Source organism: Bos javanicus, chromosome 9 (genome assembly GCF_032452875.1).
Source record: "Bos javanicus breed banteng chromosome 9, ARS-OSU_banteng_1.0, whole genome shotgun sequence".
Lineage (NCBI taxonomy): Eukaryota > Metazoa > Chordata > Mammalia > Artiodactyla > Bovidae > Bos > Bos javanicus.
In genome coordinates this window covers 52039730-52060570 of record NC_083876.1, presented here as the reverse complement: position 1 = coordinate 52060570, position 20841 = coordinate 52039730, and the positions used below count along the sequence as shown (strand labels likewise).

The 20841-nt window shown below is 38.7% G+C and overlaps 1 long non-coding RNA gene across 1 annotated transcript in view; it reads left to right on the top strand.

Annotated features, from left to right (window-relative positions):
* The window catches only part of LOC133254427 (uncharacterized), a 108537-nt gene that overhangs the window by 1251 nt on the left and 86445 nt on the right, over nucleotides 1-20841 (top strand). The window lies entirely within an intron of this gene.

The following is a 20841-nucleotide window of genomic DNA, read 5'->3' as shown; positions in this document are numbered from 1 at the left end:
TACCAGTAATTTTAAGGACCAAAAAAAAAAAAAAAAAAGAAGAAGAATTCTGTATAGGAAACCCCTAATAGGTGTTTGAACTGGATGAGGCTTATTTCACATAAGAAAAAGAGTTCATCCAGAGCGAGAATGAAGACTCACAGTGCCAAGACCCAAAGCTGCTTCTGTTTGCGACCTCACTTGAGTCCTTCCTACGTTTGGCTCATTGCCACTTATGCGCTCCACAAAGCAGTGGGAAAAAATAAGGTACATGGCACCCTCAATCCCTGTGGACATACCCAGGAGGTTGTATACACAAACTTGAGGGTCCTCTTCCTAAGAAAGAGAAGAATATATGTAAAGAGACAATATGCCAATAGTGTCTTCCAACTACAAGTTAAGAAACAAAACATTTGAAGCAAAAAGTAAGTAAATAAACTCTCAGGAGTTTCTAATTAGCATCTGATGGAGAGCATGAATAATAGAGAAATATGAGTATAAGTAATAGGAAATTATGGAGAAGGCAATGGCACCCCACTCCAGTATTCTTGCCTGGAAGAGTCCCATGGACAGAGGAGCCTGGTGGGCTGCAGTCTATGGGGTCACTAAGAGTCGGAAACGACTGACCGACTTCACTTTCACTTTTCACTTTCATGCATTGGAGAAGGAAATGGCAACCCACTCCAGTGTTCTTGCCTGGAGAATCCCAGGGACGGGGAAGCCTGGTGGGCTGCTGTCCACTGGGTCCCACAGAGTCGGACACGACTGAAGCGACTTAGCAGCAGCAGCAGTAGTAGGAAATTACAAAGCTATAGAATAATTTTTGAAATTTTGGATAATCTTTTTAAAGAATTGTTTAATAATGTTGAGACTCACCCTATTTGCCATTTATTTGCCTAAATTTATCATGGCTGCGATTCATGGGGTCGCAAAGAGTCGGACACGACTGAGCGACTGATGTGATCTGATCTGATCATGGCAATTAGTTGAGAATTGAATGTCTTAAATCTGAATACAGTATTATTTATGTGGGCTAATTTCACCATTTAAATAAAATGTCAGGAATAAGCACATCCAAATATATAATACTATTGTTTTCTTTCTACTACTACTATTATCCTCATAATATTTTCATAAACCCATTTAAGGGTAGTCATGATATTCTTTTGCTAACATTTGTACAATTCTACAAATGTGAGGTAATATTTACTATTTTTAACCTAGTATGTTTTTTCAGAACATATTTCTTGAGAAATTCTTATTAGACTTTTTTTTTTTTTTTAAATTTTATTTTATTTTTAAACTTTACATAATTGTATTAGTTTTGCCAAATATCAAAATGAATCCACCACAGGTATACATGTGTTCCCCATCCTGAACCCTCCTCCCTCCTCCCTCCCCATACCATCCCTCTGGGTCGTCCCAGTGCACTAGCCCCAAGCATCCAGTATCATGCATTATTAGACTTTTAAATATCATTGTAGTTCTTAAGATTTGCGTGTAAGTTTAATGCTGCTTTTGCCTAAAATTGTTTGCTAAAAAGTAGATCTTTAAGAATAATTTGAAGAAAATTTTGACTTAATATTATATTTTCTGAAGTTCTATGTTCTAATGATAAAGTTCTTTAAAATATTGTGCTAAAATTTTGCAAACATGTTCAAATGTTCCATCGTAATATCTGAAATAAGTAATCTAGAAGAGGAAGTGAAAGTTATAAAGATGACTATTATTAGTTTATATAGGCAAAAATAACATAACCCATTATAACTGATGCTCAAAGCTCAACAGACATGGATGAGAAAATTATAGCAATATAATTTTCAAGAAGGTAAGGTTATCTGCTTTAACTTTTAATTCATGAATTTATTTTGCAAAAAAGAAGCACTGCATATGCCATATGCATTGTTTTGCATGTAAGACAATGGGACAGATGATGTGAAAGGGAGTTGACAACATGAAATTTCATCAGTGCAGAGGGCATGAGGATACTCTTACACTGTTGAAATCAGTGTTTGTGAACTAGGGCTCCTCTCCTTCCTCGTCCTCCATGCCTGTGTAGACTGCAGACACAAGCCAGGCCAGGGTGAAGACAATGTCAAGAGAGGTCAAATCCATGAGTCTAAAAAGAAAAGGATATGTTTGATTATTTTAACATAAAATTTTAGATAGAAAATTAAAATTAAAACCAATGTTGCTGTGACTAGATGTGTTAGAAAGAATTTATACTGGATATTTTAAATTATGCTGCTGCCAAGTCACTTCAGTCGTGTCTGACTCTGTGCGACCCCATAGATAGCAGCCCACCAGGCTCCATTACTGGGATTCTCCAGGCAAGAACACTAGAGTGGGTTGCCATTTCTTCTCCAATGTGTGAAAGTGAAGTCTCTCAGTTGTGTCCGACTCTTAGCGACGCCATGAACTGCAGCCCACCAGGCTCCTCCGTTCACGGGATTTTCCAGGCAAGAGTACTGAAGTGGGGTGCCATTGCCTTCTCCGATTTTAAGGTATAAGATTAGACAAATGTGGATTCAAATCCTGTGCCTTGTTTATTACTGTCATGAATGTTTAATCTTCTGAAAATCTGTTTTCTTATTTGTAAGACAGACTTAAAGATACTTTGCAGGATTGGTTTTAGAATTAAATGAGATTATGGACACAAAGCATGCGCCATAATGTTTGACATGTAGTAGGGATTCAATGAGGCAGTTGGCCAGATTCCTTTCCTGTAATGGGTTAAACTTCCATTACATGGGAAATAAGGCATTGGAGTACAGAATGAAGCAGGGCAAAGGCTAATAGAGTTCTGCCAAGAGAATGCACTGGTCACAGCAAACACCCTCTTCCAACAACACAAAAGAAGACTCTACACATGGACATCACCAGATGGTCAATACCGAAATCAGATTGATTATATTCTTTGCAGCCAAAAAAGGGGAAGCTCTATACAGTCAGCAAAAACAAGACCGGGAGCTGACTGTGGCTCAGATCATGAACTCCTTATTGCCAAATTCAGACTGAAATTGAAGAAAGTGGAGAAAACCACGACACCATTCAGGTATGACCTGAATCAAATCCCTTATGACTATACAGTGGAAGTGAGAAATAGATTTAAGGGACTAGATCTGACAGACAGAGTGCCTGATGAACTATGGATGGAGATTCATGACATTGTACAGAAGACAGGGAGCAAGACCATCTCCAAGAAAAACAAATGGAAAAAAGCAAAATGGCTGTCTGAGGAGGCTTTACAAATAGCTGTGAAAAGAAGGGAAGTGAAAAGCAAAGGAGAAAAGGAAGGATATACCCATTTGAATGCAGAGTTCCAAAGAATAGCAAGGAGAGATAAGAAAGTCTTCCTCAGTGATCAATGCAAAGAAATAGAGGAAAACAATAGAATGGGAAAGACTAGAGATCTCTTCAAGAAAATAAAAGATACCAAGGGAACATTTCATGCAAAGATGGGCTCAATAAAGGACAGAAATGGTATGGACCTAACAGAAGCAGAAGATATTAAGAAGAGGTGGCAAGAATACACAGGAAAACTGTACAAAAAAGATCTTCATGACCCAGATAATCACGATGGTGTGATCACTCACCTAGAGCCTGATATCCTGGAATCTGAAGTCATGTGGGCCTTAGGAAGCATCACTATGAACAAAGCTAGAGGAGGTGATGGAATTCCAGTTGAGCTATTTCAAATCCTAAAAGATGATGCTGTGAAAGTGCTGCACTCAATATGCCAGCAAATTTGGAAAACTCAGCAGTGGTCACAGGACTGGAAAAGGTCAGTTTTCATTCCAATCTCAAAGAAAGGCAATGTCAAAGAATGCTCAAACCACCACACAATTGCACTAATCTCACACGCTAGTAAAGTAATGCTCAAAATTCTCCAAGCCAGGCTTCAGCGATATGTGAACCATGAACTTCCAGATGTTCAAGCTGGTTTTAGAAAAGGCAGAGGAACCAGAGATCAAATTGCCAACATCCACATGATCATCGAAAAAGCAAGAGAGTTCCAGCGAAACATCTATTTCTGCTTTATTGACTATGCCAAAGCCTTTGACTGTGTGGATCACAATAAACTGTGGAAAATTCTGAAAGAGATGGGAATACCAGACCACCTGACCTGCCTCTTGAGAAACCTGTATGCCGATCAGGAAGCAACAGTTAGAACTGGACATGGAACAACAGACTGGTTCCAAATAGGAAAAGGAGTACGTCAAGGTTGTATACTGTCACCCTGCTTAGTTAACTTATATGCAGAGTACATCATGAGAAACGCTGGGCTGGAGGAAGCACAAGCTGGAATCAAGATTGCTGGGAGAAATATCAATAACCTCAGATATGCGGATAACACCGCCCTCATGGCAGAAAGTGAAGAAGAACTCAAAAGCTTCTTGATGAAAGTGAAAGAGGAGAGTGAAAAAATTGGCTTAAAGCTCAACATTCAGAAAACTAAGATCATGGCATCTGGTCCCATCACTTCATGGGAAATAGATGGGGAAACAGTGGAAACAGTGTCAGACTTTATTTTTCTGAGCTCCAAAATCACTGCAGATGATGACTGCAGCCATGAAATTAAAAAACACTTACTCCTTGGAAGGAAAGTTATGACCAACCTAGACAGCTCATTAAAAAGCAGAGACATTACTTTGTCAACAAAGGTCTGTCTAGTCAAGGCTATGGTTTTTTTCCAGTGGTCATATATGGATGTGAGAGTTGGACTGTGAAGAAAGCTGGGTGCTTAAGAATTGATGTTTTTGAATTGTGGTGTTGAAGAAGACTCTTGAGAGTCCCTTGGACTACAAGGAGATCCAACCAGTCCATCCTAAAGGAGATCAGTCCTGGGTGTTCATTGGAAGGACTGATGGTGAAGCTGAAACTCCAATACTTTGGCCACCAGATGGGAAGACCTGACTCATTTGAAAAGACCCTGATGCTGGGAAAGATTGAGGGCAGGAGGAGAAGGGATGACAGAGGACCAGATGGCTGGATGGCATCACTGCCTCGATGGACGTGAGTCTGGGTGAACTCTGGGAGTTGGTGATGGACAGTGAGGCCTGGCATGCTGCGGTTCATGGGGTCGCAAAGAGTCGGACACGACTGAGCAACTGAACTGGACTGAACTGAAGCTATGCAGAATGCCCATTTCTCAACAACACTAGATTATTAAAGCAGTACTAGTGAAGGTTATTGATAATTCCTGTGTTATAATGAGAATAATCTGTTAGTGATCTCCAAAGAAGGGCTTACCCCACAAAGCATACAGAAACATAAATTAGTCAGATACTGGAGAAAATTCAATGACTTCCACTTATATTTACTTTTTTTTTTTTTCCCGCTTTTCAATTTATTTATTTTTTAAATTTTATTTTATTTTTAAACTTTACAAATTGTATTAGTTTTGCCAAATATCAAAATGAATCCACCACAGGTATACATGTGTTCCCCATCCTGAACCCTCCTCCCTCCTCCCTCCCCATACCATCCCTCTGGGTCATCCCAGTACACTAGCCCCAAGCATCCAGTATCGTGCATCGAACCTGGACTGGCAACTCGTTTCATACATGATATTATCTTTAGTTTCTTTTTACATTTTTCTGGTTCTACTAAATCCATGTAATATATTAGTATATCAATACGTGCTTTTTTTTTCAAATAATTAAACAATATGATTGTATGCACACATTTTTTAAATGTGAAGGCTTATGAACAAAGTTTTTGAAAGCGACTGAGGTACTCAACAAATACTCATAAGTGGATGTCACGGTGTTTTTACTGAAAGTCTGGTTTCTGAACAGGACTAGGTATTAATTCTTCTCAGATGATTCAGTTATGAAATTTTACATGAAAAATCTTAAAGTTTAAAAGAGATGTTAGCACACACTAATAAATAATTATATTATTAGATAGCAATAGATTCTATTATGAAGACAAACTTAAATGTAGTTATTTCTAGCTTACGGGAGATAATGTTGAACTCGAACTGAATGTGGGCTCACTACAAACATAGTCATGAAGATAGAAAAGTATTGGTTTTGTCCAGTGGAGAGTATCATGAATACTTAAATAAGAAGTCCAAACTTCACTGTATACTAGTAGAATTCTTCAAAGACTTTCAGGTTCAAAAATTGAGTTATGCTTTAATATCATTAATTTATTATTTTATATATTTATTTATGTAATACTGATTGTCAAATACCATGGTCAGTCCCAATGTTAAATATACAAAATATGAATATGAATTACATACTGTTTTTGTTCTCAAAGATTCGCAGTTTAGTGAGTTGGCCATATAAATGTATTCACTATAGTTTATGAATGTATAACACGGCTATGTATAAAAGAGTAAACAGTGTTGACCATGTAGTAAAGGGAACAGCCTTTCTGTCCAAGTATGTTGGGAAAGCTTCACTGAGTCAAGAGAGGAATAAGGAAACAGTAGAGTTCAATACACGAAGCTTGGCTAGCCTGTGACTTTTTTCATGTGGCTGGAGCCTGGAAAAACAGTAATGGAGAAAGGCTACATAGTTCAGTTTGGTTCCAATTTTAAGGGACCACATATGTCAAAGTAAGGCATTTGTCCCTTGTCCTGTAGCTCATGAAGATTAGAGGCTCAAGAGAGGGAGGTAATTCGATCACAATCATCTTTGCTCTGTAGAAAGATCATTTAGATAGGAGGTTGAGTGCCAAATAAAGGGGACCAACACTGAAGATGAAAGAGAACAATTAGGAGAGGGCTTATAGCTCAGGGAGATGAAGAAATTTGGACCTAAGTAGATAAAGTGGGGATAAATACAAAAATGCAAAATAAAGCCATGTTTAAAAGGAATACATTGACAAGAATCTTAGATAAATCTCTATACCAAGGTTAAGGGAGAAAGGCCTGTAGTCTACTAAAGGTAGCACAACACAATACCACATACTAGGTGGTTTAGACAACAGTAATATAGTGCCTCAGCCTTCTGGAGCCTGGAAGTGCAGATCAAGGTACCAGCAGAGTCAATTTCTCCTGAGGCCTCTCTCCTTGGCTTGTAGACAGCTGGCTTCTCACTGTGTCCTCACATGACCTTTTCTGTGGACATGTGCATCCCTTGTGTCTCTTCCTCTTTTTATAAAGATACTTGTTCTTGTAAAAGGCCTATGGATTAGGCCTTCACCCTTATGACCTCATTTAACCTTAATAACCCTTTTAAAGGTTCTGTTTCCAGATACAGTCACAATGACAGGGCTTCAACATAAGAATTTGGGAGAAACACATTTTAGTCCATAACAATGATGCAGTTTACAGAAAAAAAACAAAAACAAAAAACAGGGTGAAAGTTTGGTGATGTAATCAAGTTAATGAATCATGTGTTTGGCAGAGTAACCAAGGTTCTCTGTGGAATATTTAAATTGAAAGGAAAAAAAAGGGACTAAATATTGGGTAGTGATATCATTACTCATATTTTAATAATGAGGAATCTGAGACTCATGGCTTTGAAGATAACAGGTAAGCATGTAGAAATATGGAAGATAATGAGTTACGATGTGGGCATTATCTTATAATTACAGATTTGTTTATGTAACAAATGCTGAAACTATAACAAATATTGAAAGTATAACAAATGAATATTTATGTTACAAATAGGTAACTATGTTTTTCACAATTTAAGTCATTATATCCATTTTTTCTAAGTAACTGCATGTTATCTTCATCTGTATCACAATGTTTAATAAATATGTAACTACAACACATTGCAGTTGAAAGTGTGTGTGTGTGTGTGTGTGAATAGATGAAATTGTCCAGGAAATGGTGAAAAGAGACTGGGAATAATAATATCTAAAGGCCAGATAGAGTGCATTAATTTGAAAGTATTCTTGCCTGGAGAGGTTCATGCGCAGAGGAGTGTGGTGGGTTACAGTCTGTGGGTTCACAAAGAATCAGACATGACTGAGCAACTAACACTCAGTTTCTTCACTTTTCTAAAGGCTAACAATGTGTTGGACCTTGGAGACTCAATAGTGAACAAGAAGGTGGTCCTATACCCTTAGAGTTGATAGTCTAACAATAAATAATATAATTTAAAAAGTAATCAATGGTAAAATGTAACTACTATAGCCAATGGTTGTTAGAAAAAAATGGCAACTCCTAACCTAGTGTTGAGAATATAGAAAAAACTTTTTTCCAGAGGGAATTTAAATTGAGAACCAAGAAGAAGATACTAAATTGACAAAAAAATTGCCAGGATAGGAAGAATGACTTTTTTAGGTAGAGAGACATTAACACAAAGAGCTGGAAGATTGTGTATCATTGAGGAAGCAAAAGACTTGTCAATATGGCCAAAAAAAGGAAAGAGGAGTTTGAAAAATTGAGGAAGAAGGAATGCCCAGAGATAAGGACGACAAAGACACTATGCTTATAGGAGAATCTAGAATAAAAGAAAATGTTATTGACTGCAGTCAATGCTTCTGAGGAACAATAATATTACTGAATGTTTCTTGACATGTAAAGTGAAAGTTAAAGTTGCTCAGTTGTGTCCTACTCTTTGCAACTCCTCTTGGAATTCTCCAGGCCAGAATACTAGAGTGGGTAGCTGTTCCCTTCTCCAGGGGATTTTTCGCAATGCGGGGATTGAACCTAGGTCTCCCACATTTGAGGCAGTTTCTTACCAGCTGAGCCACCAGTAAAGTCCATTAACATGTAAGATAGATACTGTTATTCTTAATGAGAATAATTGCAGACTAATGTTGGGAATAGAACTCACACTACAGTAGACAGATGAGTGAATGGATATTAGGGAAGTGGAGACATTGAATGGAGACAACTATTATAGAAGTCTACCTAATCCATTTATTATTGGCTTACTGAGAATATTGAGATGGCTTTTGGAGTTCAAGGTGCCTTGAAATGTGAACATCAGTGATACTACAGTGTAAACAATGGAAACCAGGAGACAAGGGATGATGGCTTGAAGACACTGAAAAAAATTACTAACAGCCTAGAATTCCATTAGAAGGGAAAAAAGTCCTTCCAGAATAAAAGTGAAATGAAGTTATTTTTAATCAAGCAGATCTTCGTCATTAGCAGATTCATATTACAAGAAATACCAAAGGGTGCTCATGAGGCAAAACTCAAATGATCTCAGATGAAAATTTATAAAAGTTAGGGTTAGGGTTAGTATTACTCAGCCATTAAAAAGAATACATTTGAATCAGTTCTAATGAGGTGGATGAAACTGGAACCTATTATACAGAGTGAAGTAAGCCAGAAAGAAAAACACCAACACAGTATACTAACGCATATATATGGAATTTAGAAAGATGGTAACAATAAGCCTGTGTACAAGACAGCAAAAGAGACACTGATGTATAGAACAGTTTTTGGACTCTGTGGGAGAGGGAGAGGGTGGGATAATTTGGGAGAATGGCATTGAAACATGTATAATATCATATATGAAATGAGTCACCAGTCCAGGTTCGATGCACGATACTGGATGCTTGGGGCTTGTGCACTGGGACGACCCAGAAGGATGGTACGGGGAGGGAGGAGGGAGGAGGGTTCAGGATGGGGAACACGTGTATACCTGTGGCAGATTCATGTTGGCAAAACCAATACAATATTGTAAAGTTTAAAAATAAATAAATAAAATTTAAAAAAAGGAAAAAAAGTTATCTGAAGCTCAGGATGAGACTTTCTACAGGGACAATTTACCTTTGCTTCTGTCAGACAGAGAAACTGGCCATCTGAGATTCCCTTAACTGAAGTTCAGGGATCAAGATGATTTAAAGTTGGGCAGCAATCCCTGAGGGGCTTCCCCGATGGCTCAGCAGGTAAAGAATCTACCCGCAATGCAGGAGACACGGGAGACACAAGTTCTATCCCTGTTTGGGGAGATCCCCTGGAGGAAGAAATGGCAACCCAGTGCAGTGTTCTTGCCTGGAAAATCCCATACGGAGGAGACTGGCAGGCTACAATCCAAAGAGTCTCAAACAGTTGAACTGAGTGGTTAAACAAATACATCAGTCCCTGAGAGAGCTACTTGTATTGATAGTTCACTCTTACTCCTAAGACAAAAGCTGCTCACTCCTTGAACTCTGAGCCAAATTTTCAGAAATAGCAGATGTCCTTAGGAAAAAAGTGATCCTAATCGCCAAGCTTACCTGTCTAAGTCTCAGCTTCTTCTCCAATCTTGGCCTTCAATCCTTTGTTAGTTTTTTAGTACATTCAAATAGTATTTAGCTACTTTTTCTGATCTTTACTCAGCTTTTCTAGAGTTTTTAGCAGGAGTGTTAGGAGTTATTTAATCCACTATTACCAGAAATAGATGTCTGAAGTTTATGCTTTGTAAATAACCAAATAACCAAACTTCAAAGATGTAAATTGCTATAACACAGTCACATAAAATAAGTAGGACCATAATACTAAAGTTGTCCTAGAATGTTGTACCTTTGCTAGAACTACACTAATATATAGCTGAATGGGGAGCCACTTTTCCTGAGAGTGAAGCAAGATTTTCAGTCTTACCTAATGGTCAGAGTTTCTTTCTATTGGGTTGTCAGTTTCTATATAAGATATTACTAAAATAAAAGAAAAAGAACACATATTCAAGAGAGGATACACACTCTCATTCATAGAATGTCAAGCTTTTTTATCAGTTCCATATGATGAGCTATCACCATATATGGAATAATCTGTGTTGATTTTCTTGATTAAAAAGATAAATATTTAGACAGTATTTCAATCACTCTTCTCCAATGCCTACTGGTAGGAATTCAGGGCTTTTCAACAAAGTTCGAAGTACAGTTGCCGTAGAAAAGAAGGAAAGAGGGCAATAATGATGGTTAGTGTCTTATGGGAGTTTGTAGTTCCACTTAGTCTTTATTTTTGTTTTGTATTTGCTGTAATGGTCTCAAGTTAGCTGAGATGTTGAAACCCCTCTCTTCTTTTACTCACTGTAGTATAATAAAGAACACCATATTATAATAAAACACAAACTTCACAGTATATATAGGCTGCCCACCAGATGAAATGAAAAAAAAAAAATTATCAGTGACCAGTCCTTCTGGAAGACAGACTGTCTAGGAGCTGTCTGCTTTACACCCTGGCGCGTACTACTTGGGTATTTCCTGAGTCCTTTTGGAGAATGCTAACCACTCACTTTATAGGCTAAGTTCTTTTCCTTTCTAATGTTGAATAACAGGATAATCAACATCAACCAACCTTTCCTTTAGTCATTCTCCTTACAACTTCCAGAAAAAAATTAATGTTTCCTGATCATTGATGGCTTCTGCATTTAAGTTATATTAGGTTCATTTTTAAAATTTGTTTTTCTGTTTTTCATTATGTTAGTGAGATTTTACAGGGAACGCAGAGACTAAAATCATTATAATGTGAGATATTTGTTCTTTAAGTTTTAATGGACAGGAAGGAGATGAAAATATCTAATGTCCTTGTTAGGAGTGGACTAGCATGGTGAGATGTTGATAATAAGAGCCATTGACTTTTTTGGTCATGCCAAAGGAATGCTAAATGGCTTTGTGGTTATAAGGAGTGGGATACTAAGCAGAGGTTAATGTGCATAAATAAACACACATACATGCATACTGGAGAATTGCTGTCTTGAATTCAGTTTTGTGAAAAACAGATTTGATAGTTGAATTACCATGTAGGTAGAGTTGTGATTATTGCTCTTTGTGAGTAGAATTTGATATTTGTTTTTGTAGATGTGGTTTTAGATTTATGTCTATTTTAAATAGAAAAATTGTTTTCTTAGACACTTAAAATTTATTGATAGATTCAAGAGAAGCTTTTCTATATCTGTCATCAGATGAAGCCAATCATAATTAATTTTTTAAGAACTAGCTTTCTGAATTGGTTACCTTATAAGTTCCTCACCTAGATTTGGAGAGAGTTTGAGTTGCTGCTGGCTGGCAGCATCTCCCCTGAAGGAGACAAGCAGGGAGTTGTGCTGGCAGCCAAATGGATTTGTTCTGCATGTCCTCTCCAGCTGAGTGCTATGTGATGCCAACTTCTAGTCCTCAGTTTGATGTCATTGTATAAATTACTGCACACAAGTGTTCTGATTCCTCAATGTGATCTTATGAAACTTCTTTATAAATCTTTTGATTATATAGAGGTTTGTATATATTATATATTTTTCTATGCCCAAGCAGATCTTGGATGAACTTATTATTTAAAAAAAACAAAACAAAACTATCTGGAGTCATTAATTGAAAGTTTTCCCTGATGTCAGGGTCAGTAATTTTTCTAATTTAGTACAATCTGTGGTCCCTGCCTCGGAGAAGGCAATGGCACCCCACTCCAGTACTCTTGCCTGGAAAATCCCATGGACGGAGGAGCCTGGTAGGTTGCAGTCCATGGGGTTGTGAAGAGTCGAACACGACTGAGTGACTTCCCTTTCACTTTTCACGTTCATGCATTGGAGAAGGAAATGGCAACCCACTCCAGTGTTCTTGCCTGGAGAATCCCAGAGACAGGGGAGCCTGGTGGGCTGCCGTCTATGGGGTCGCACAGAGTCGGACACGACTGAAGTGACTTAGCAGCAGCAGCAGCAGTGGTCCCTGCCTAGATCTCCTGTTCTGGGCTGTTACACCCCTATCCCAGCTGCTGGCAGTGTTGGCCACAAATGTATCAGCTTTCTTCCCACTCCCACCTCTTAGCTCACACCCCCATGTCCTGGACCCTGAGAAATGGTTATCTAATCCTTCCTCATACTGCTTGCCACAGGACAGGCCAATAAAGTGAAAGACAAATGGTTGGGGCAAAGAATAGTGAATTTATTTAAAAAACCAGCAGATTGAGACAATGGTGGGCTAGTTTCCCTAAGAAACATTTTCTTGAGTTTGGATGCTAGATTCTTTCGTAGTACAAAGAGAGAGAGGTGAGGAGGTAAAGGAGAAAAAAAAAGTCAATAAATTGTTGCTAATATGTCCTGGTTCTGGCCAGATTCCAGAAGGGATGTTTTAATTTCTTCTTTCCTGCAGCCATTCACAGATGGGTCTGGTTAGAATGTTTCCTGTGAGCTAAACAAAGGTGTTTTAACTTACAGCTCTGGCGTACATGGGAACAAACTTCCTGGGGATGGGCTGTTACATATATGTTAAGTTATAGGCAACATCTGTTCAGTGATTAATTTATAGCAAAAGCAGTAGAATACAAAGGTTAAAGTAAAAGAAACAGACCCAACATGGAGTCAGATATGTTCTTCCCTATTACAAAATGCCCTTGGCTGATGAGAGCAATCTAGCCTGGGGGTGGGGGGAGACTGTGACACTCCTGTGGTGAAATTTATATTTCAAAATCTTCACAGCTCTGCCTAAGGCTAGACTTTACAGTTTTTTCTTTCAGTTTTATTTAGATATAATTGACATATAATACTGTATAAGTTTAAGGTATACAGCATAATGATTTGACTTACATACACTGTGACATGATTATCATAAATTTAGTGAATATCTATCATCTCATATAGATACAAAATTTTTAAAAAACAGAAAAAAAGTCCTGGTGATGAGAACTCATGGTTCACTATCTTGAAAACCTTCACATATAACTTACAGCAGTGTTAATTACACTTATGGTGTACATACATCCATAGAACAACCAACTAGTTCCAAGAACTTATTTATCTTATAAATGGAATTATGTAGATTTTGACTGTGTTCATCTAATTCACCCTCCCTCCTTCCAGACCCAATCTGGTTACAAGTCTGATCTGTTTTTCTGAGTTTGTTTTTGAAGTATAATTGATCTACACCACCATGTTAGTTCCTTTTACATAGCATAGTGATTCATTATTTCTATACGTTTCAAAATGATCATCACAGTAATCACAATAAGCTTAGTTACAACTTGTCACCATACAAAGATATTACACATTTATTGACTATATTCCCCACACTGTGCATTTCACATTCTTGACTCGTTTATTTTGCAACTGGAAGTTTGTGCCTCTTACTCTCCCTCATCTATTTATTTCCTCCCCCACTTCACTGCCTTTGGGCAACTGTTTGTTCTCTGAATCTATAACTCTGTTTCTGTTTTGTTACATGTATTTATTTTTTGTTTTTAAAGATTCTCCACATAAGTGAGATCTTGTAGATTCTGAAATATAAATTTCACCACATTATTGTCTTCGACTTTGTCTGACTTATTTCACTAAGCATAATACCTTCTAGGTCCATGATGTTGTTGGAAATGGTAGGATTTCATTATTTTTTGATAATTTTTCTATAACTGAGTAATATATATATACTACATCTTCTTTATACATTTTTCTGTGAATGGGTACTGAGACTGTTTCCATATCTTGGCTATTATAATTAATGCTGCAATGAACATATAGGTACACCTATCTTTTCAAAACTGGTGTTTTTCCCCCCTTTGGATAAATACCCAGGAGTGGAAGTGCTGAATTATATGATAGTTCTATTTTTAATTTTTTGAGGAATATCCAGGTTTCCGTAGTGGCTGCACTGGTTTATATTCTCATCTAGTGGATAAAGTTTTCCCATTTCTCCACATCCTCATGAAGACTTTTAATTTGTTGTCTATTGTATGGTATTTATTCTGACAGGTGTGATATTGGGATAGTAACCCTTTATTGGATATACTGTTTGCAAATACCTTCTCCTGTTCAGTAGGTGGCTTTTCATTTTGTTTATTTCCTTTGTTGTGCAGAAGCTTTTTCAAAAAGTTGATGTAGTCCTATTTGTTTATTTTTGCTTTTGTTTTCCTTGTTTAAATAAACATATCTAAGGAATATTACTAATACTAATGCTGAGACCACATTCCTGATCAAATAGCCAGTATTTGTTGGATCACAGAGAAAGCAAGGGAATTCCAGTAAAACATCTTACTTCTGCTTCATTGACCACACTAAAGCCCTTGACTGTGTGAATCACAACAAACTGGAAAATTCTTAAAGAGATGGGAATACTATACTACTTTACCTGTCTTCTGAGAAACCTGTATGTGGGTCAGATAGCAACAGTTAGAACCAAACATAGAACAACTGACTAGTTCCAAATTGGAAAAGGAGTAAAACAAAGCTGTATATCATCACCCTGCTTATTTAACTTATATGCAGAATGCATCAGGCAAAATCCCAGGCTGGAAGAATCACAAACTGGAATCAAGATTGCTAGTAGAAATATCAACAACCTCAGATATGCAGATGATACCACCCTTATGGCAAAAAGCGAGAAGGAACTAAAGAGCCCTCATCTTTAGTTTTTTTCACCCCAAAAAGAGGGTGAAAGAGGAGAGTGAACAAGTTGGCTTAAAACTCAACATAAAAAAACTAAAAAATGGCATCCTGTCCCATCACTTCATGGCAAATAGAAAGGGGAAAAGTGGAAGCAGTGACAGCTTTTATTTTGGGGGGAGACTGTAGCCATGAAAGTAAAAGACACTTACTCTTCGGAAGGAATGCTATGACAAACTTAGACTGTATTGAAAAGCAGGAGACATCAGTTTGCCAACAAAAGTTCATACAGTCAAAGCTATGGTTTTTCAAGTAGTCATGTATAGATATGAGAACTGGACCATAAAGCTTAGTGCTGAAGAATTGATGCTTTTGAATTGTGGTGCTGGAGAAGACTCTTGAAAGTCCCTTGGATAACAAGGAGATCAAATCAGTCAATCCTAAAGGAAACCAACCCTGAATCTAGCTAAAGTGCCAATCCTTTGGCCACCTGATGTGAAGAGCTGACTCACTGGAAAAGACCCTGATGCTGGGAAAGATTGAAGGAACCAGGAGAAGGGCGTGGCAAGGATGAGCTGGTTAGGTTTCATCACAGACTCAATGGACATGAATTTGAACAAACTGCAGGAGATAGTGAAGGACAGAGAAGTCAGCCATCCTGCAGTCTGTGGGGTCTCAAAGAGTTAGACACAACTTAGTGACTTAAAAAGAGCAACAAAATACTGAGACCATATTACTGATAAATTCTTTCTCCTTCTTATACTGTTTCATTCCTACCCTTATACCCAGTCTTGAAGAGATCGTCCTCTTCTGTCTGAAACCCTTGATTGGGCTTTGTTTTCAAGGGAACAGACCTAAGATTGGTGTTAAAGGTAGTCTATGGAATCAGAGATTCTGGATTTAGAAACATGAAAGCTGACTTGTAACAACTTCGCATTGCTGGTGGTAGGTATGTGGAGTTTGCATAGCTCTGGCATGTAACAGTGTAATTGCTAAAGCTGTCACTGAGGTCAACTGGGATAGGACATGTAAATAAGGAGATGAACTGGCTTGTACAGTATCTCTGGCATTTCAGAGTTATAAAAGAAATATAAATTATAAAGACTTAAGAATTGAGAGGCTATTTCTGAATATCATGAAATAACAGGCCCAGGGCAATTAATCATCAATTTAGAGCCATGTATGCAAAGAGTCGGACATGACTGAGTGACTGAACTGAACTGAACTGAACTGATGAGAGTCAGAGGACCTCTTTGCAGCTTTTAAAAGGAACTTCAACTCCTGCAGCTGGAGGGATGATAGACTGAAGACCACACATAGGACTTAATTATAAAAGTCATAGAACTCAAGAGTAAGGCTTAGTATCAGCCTAGGAAAGTTTTATATGGTAAGGCCAAATATTGAAAGGTAAAAGAGATGATACAAAAATTTAGGACAGGGTTTTCTGGATATATATACATGTAGACCTTGGACTCCTATATTCCCCTGAAACTTATAGGCTTATATAAGGAGTCTACCTCATGTGAAGAGTTGACTCATTAGAAAAGACCCTGATGCTGGGAGGGATTGGGGGCAGGAGGAGAAGGGGACGACAGAGGATGAGATGGCTGGATGGCATCACTGACTCGATGGACGTGAGTTTGGGTAAAGTCTGGGAGTTGGTGATGGACAGGGAGGCCTGGCGTGCTGCGATTCATGGGGGTCACAAAGAGTCAGATACAACTGAGCAACTGATCTGAACTGAACTGAATCCCCTTTATTGAAAGATATCCGCTCCTACCTCTTGATTTAAATCTATGCAGGAAAACAAGGCAGACACTTTACAAAATAATGCTACAACCCCTCACTCTGAATCTGTCTCCTCTCCTCTTGTCCCCATAACCAATAACTAAGATTATGTCACAGCATAATCCAACTCCTCCAAAAGGGTTTATGCCAGCATGCCATGCCTCTCTGGACTGCTGTGGTCAGTGCTCCTGGCCCCACAGCAGGCCATGGTGACCCACACCTCCACCGGAGACTCCCAAACAATCACAGGCAAGTGCGGCTCAGTCCCTTGTGGGGTCACTGCTCCTTTCTCTTGGGTGCTGGTGTGCACCAGGTTTTGCTTGTGCCCTCCAAGAGTCTCTGTTTCAGAACTTTCCTGTGGAAGTTCTGTAATCAAATACCCATGTCCTTCAAAGTAAAATTCCTTGGGGAGTCTCAGTCCTTTTGCCAGATTTCCAGGTTTGGAAGTCTCTTGTGGGCCCTAGAAGTTTTGCAACAGTCCAAGAACTTCTTAGGTAGAATTGTTCTCTAATTTGTGGATTGCCCACTGGGTGGCTCTCTAGTGGGGCTAATGGCGACTTACTCCAGGAGGACTTGTGCCACTCACTGCACTTCCCAGGACTGCTGCTGTCAGTGCCCCATCACCGCAGCAGGCCACTGCTGACCCATGCCTCTGCAGGAGACCCTCAAACCCATACAGGCAGAACTGGCTCTTTTGTAGGGGTTCTTTCCCTGGGACCTTGGTACACACAAGATTTGCTTGTGCCCTGCAAGCATCTTTGGAGTGTGTAAAGTTTGATTTTAAACATGACTGTACCCCTCCTACCATCTTAGATGGGGAAAAAATGGAAACAGTGACAGATTATTTTCTTGGGCTCCAAAATCACTGCGGATGGTAATTGCAGCCATGAAATTAAAAGATTCTTGCTCCGTGGAAGAAAAGCTATGACAAACATAGACAGCACATTAAAAAGTAGAGACATTGCTTTGCTGACAAAGGTTTGTATAGTCAAAGTAGTCATATACAGATGTTAGAGTTGGACCATAAAGAAGGCTGAGTACCAAAGAAGTGATGCTTTTGAACTGTGGTACTGGAAAAGACTCTTGAGAGTGCCTTGGACAGCAAAGGGATCAAACCAGTTAATCCTAATTAACTCAACCCTGAATGTTCATTGGAAGGAAGGACCGATGCTGAAGCTGAAGCTCCAATACTTTGGTCACCTGATGAGAAAAACTTATTGAAAAAAAATACCTGATGCTAGGAGAGATTGAAGGCAGGAGGAGAAAGGACAACAGAGTATGAGATGGTTGGATGGCATCATTGACTAATGGACATGAGTTTGAGCAAACTCTGGGAGATAGTGAAGGACACGGAGACCTGGTGTGCTACAGTCCATGGGGTCACAAAAATTGGCCACGACTGAGCAACTGAAGAACAAATAATCCAACTGTTAAAGTAGTGAGTCTAAGGGAAGAGATGGATTATATGCCAGTAGAGTTTCAGAAATGACTAACAAGTACAACAGTAATTAGGAAAATATTCCTGAGAGTGGGTTTGGAAGGTGTTGATCAGAGTGATGGGGTAGAATATAAAGGTGACTAAAGGAGATTATGTTGATATGGGAGCATCTTCCTTTGACACAGAACTTAACACCCTGAAATGGTTCTAATAAACTACTTGCAAGATTTTTGGAAGCTTGGAAATCTGTACTTTAAATTTAATGTTGTAGAGATGCCAGACTGCTATGCCAAATAGATGGAAGGGATCAAAGTCTCAGAAAAATGGGCATTCTAGAAAGGACTGACTACATAAACCTGAAAACCCATCTGCTGATCTGGTTTCTCGGAAGAGCCTAGAGTAAAGTCCATTTATGAAAGCAATACCAATGTCACTTAGAAGCTTATAGAGGCTATACTTTGTAGGCTGAGACTTGTTGTAGGAGAAATATAGTAAACAAAATTGCACTAGATAAATAACACTATTCTATGTATTTCATATATAGAATTTAGAATATACTCAATATATAGAAGAGTGCTACCCTTTTATTTATCTAGCTAGCTACCTACCTACCTATCTAACCTATCCATCATCTGTTTAAAATCAGATGAGATCAAGAATGGATATGCAGAAGGCTGAAATCTGCTACCCTGATGGAAAGGCATGATCCTTTGCCAAGTTTCCAGATCTGAACAGTTATTAACAGTTTCATCAACTTAAGGGCTTCCCAAGTGGCACTAGTGGTAAAGAACTTGCCTGCCAATGAAGGAGACGTAAGAGATGTGGGATCAACCCCTGGGTCAAGAAGATACCCTGGAGGATTAAATGGAAACCACTCCAGTATTCTTGCTTGGAGAATCCCATAGACAGAAGAGACTGGTGGGCTACAGTCCATAGGATCGCAAAGGGTCAGACACGACTGAGTGACTTAGCACACACATAAACTTAAGGAGAAATCAGGTTCCCTTCCCTAAGAAAAGCCTTTTTAACATCATGGTGATTGTGTACAATAATGGTTCTCTAGTCCTTTCCCAAAGGGACATACAACCATATACTTCAATAATTATATACTGTGGAAAGGGAAATATCCAGGTCTTTCGATGTTTGGATATACTATCCAAGTTGATGCTGATGATCAAGGAGCTAGACTTACTTGCAAGTTAGTTTTTTGGTACGATAATATATAATCATAATGGATATACTTAGCAGTTGGCAGAACTCTCTTATGCTTCCTTGACTAGTTCAATAGGAACAACTACAGTGAAAGTCCATGAAACTGCCCCACTAACTCCTCCTTGGCCAATATAACAAATAGAAAATTTGAATCCCCAGGGAAATGGAAAAGATTAGTGCTATTCTCAGGCTTCCCTAATGACTCAAGTGGTAAAAAATCCACCTGCCAATGCAGGTTTGATTCCTGGATTAGGAAGATTCCCAGGAGAATGAAATGGCAACCCACTCCAGTATTCTTGTTTGGCAAATCCCATGGACAAAGGAGTCTGGCAGGTTACAGTCCTTGGGTCCCAAAAAGTTGGACACAACTTATTGGCTAAACAAAAACAATTCTAAATACTAGAACTGAGTCCACTGCTGTGGGGATTCATCCTGTGACAGACCTCACAGGAGTTCCCTGTGATCAGGTGGAAGAGGGGGAATAAAAAAAACCTGAGCTTGGTTCACAGATAATTCAGTATGTTGGTACAACCCTAAATGAATAGTTGATGCATTATACTTCCAATCAAGTGTGGCTTTGAAAAACAGTGAAGGAAGGGAAATTTACCAGTTGGAAGGACTTTGGACAGTTCAGTTCAGTTCAGTTCAGTTCAGTCGCTCAGTCGTGTCCAACTCTTTGAGACCCCATGAACCGCAGCACACCAGGCCTCCCTGTCCATCACCAACTCCCGCAGTTTACCCAAACTCATGTCCATTGAGTCAGTGATGCCATCCAACCATCTCATCCTCTGTCGTCCCCTTCTCCTCCTGCCCTTAATCTTTCCCAGCATCATGGTCTTTTCAAATGAGTCAACTCTTTGCATCAGGTGGCCAAAGTATTGGAGTTTCAGCTTCAACATCAGTCCTTCCAATGAACACCCAGGACTGATCTCCTTTAGGATGGACTGGTTGGATCTCCTTGCAGGCCAAGGCACTCTCAAGAGTCTTCTCCAACATCACAGTTCAAAAGCATCAATTCTTCGGTGCTCAGCTTTCTTTATAGTCCAAATACTCCTGGTTATTGTATAAAAAGAGAAATGGTTTGAAGTAATAATATGAATATGAATTCATAGACAGTGATAAATAATTTAGATGGTTAGTCAAGGGATCTAGAAGGAATAATAGTGTGAGATCAAGGTTAAATAAAGATGTCTAGGGAAAGACATGTGGAAGTAG